The sequence below is a fragment of the Oryx dammah genome, unplaced genomic scaffold (genome assembly GCF_014754425.2).
Source record: "Oryx dammah isolate SB20612 unplaced genomic scaffold, SCBI_Odam_1.1 HiC_scaffold_5, whole genome shotgun sequence".
In the NCBI taxonomy this organism is placed as follows: Eukaryota; Metazoa; Chordata; class Mammalia; order Artiodactyla; family Bovidae; genus Oryx; species Oryx dammah.
The window spans coordinates 6,403,967-6,404,964 of record NW_024070189.1 but is presented as its reverse complement, the minus strand read 5'-3'; the positions used below and the strand labels follow the sequence as shown (position 1 = coordinate 6,404,964).

Below are 998 nucleotides of genomic sequence, written 5' to 3'. Positions count from 1 at the left end.
AAGGTGAGAAATTAAATATATCTCTTTACTGTTAATAGAATGCAATACACAAGTTTCCCTGTCTTTGGCTAGGAATATCATAAATTAGTATACTAGGAGACAAGCCCACAGAAATAGGCTGTTCCTCAACCTTGCCTAACTGGTATTTGCCACTGTTACAATCAATTTTAGTTGGACTTTCAAGCGCTTGTATCTCTTTCAGTATATAAATGGATTTTTAATTTATTTGCATTTGTTTAAATTCTACCCCCCCAACTACCGCAAATTATGCAGTCCTGGTTTCTGCATTTGGGGAAATCACAAGGATTTTGGATCCACATCCAGAATGCAATGGAGGAATCTCGTCCTGGGAAAACCACCTTCCTTATCATGGTATCTCCACTGTTGAGCAGTCAATATAATAAATACTTTTTTTTTTAGATTCTTTCTGATGTGGACCATTTTCATAGTCTTTATTGGATTTGTTACAATATGGCTTCTGTTTTATATGTATGTATTTATATGTATTTTTTTTTGCCACAAGGCACATGGGATTTTAGCCCCTTGACCAGGGATCAAACCCACACCCCCTGCACTGAAATGAGAAGTCTTAACCATTGGACTGCTGGGGAAATCTCAATAAATGAATTTTTTAAAGTAAATTATTTTTTGAATAAAATACATACTCATAAAATTGCACAAGTCATGATTGCACAGTTTAATGAATTTTTGCTAACTATACGTATTCATCCACACAGTAAGCTGATCAGGAAATTGACTACATTGAATATAAGCACCATATCTGAAGCTCCCCACATAGGTGCTAAACTCCAAAATTTGAAATATAAGACAGAAACACTTTACTGAAAATAAAATGATCATAAATTTAAAACACATTTTTTAAATTAAATAGTTATTTTATTTGTTTAGAACTAGGTTAGTTGCTCAGTCATGTCCAGCTCTTTACAACCATATGGACTGGGAGCCACCAGGCTCCTCTGTCCATGGAATTCTCCAGG

At 34.7% G+C, this 998-nt stretch overlaps 1 non-coding gene across 1 annotated transcript; it reads right to left on the bottom strand.

Annotated features, from left to right (window-relative positions):
* Positions 1-236: 236 nt before the first annotated feature.
* On the bottom strand, positions 237-399 carry LOC120864958. The gene has a single exon (XR_005721294.1). It is a non-coding gene; the product is annotated as a U1 spliceosomal RNA (small nuclear RNA).
* Between the last annotated feature and the right edge of the window lie 599 nt (positions 400-998).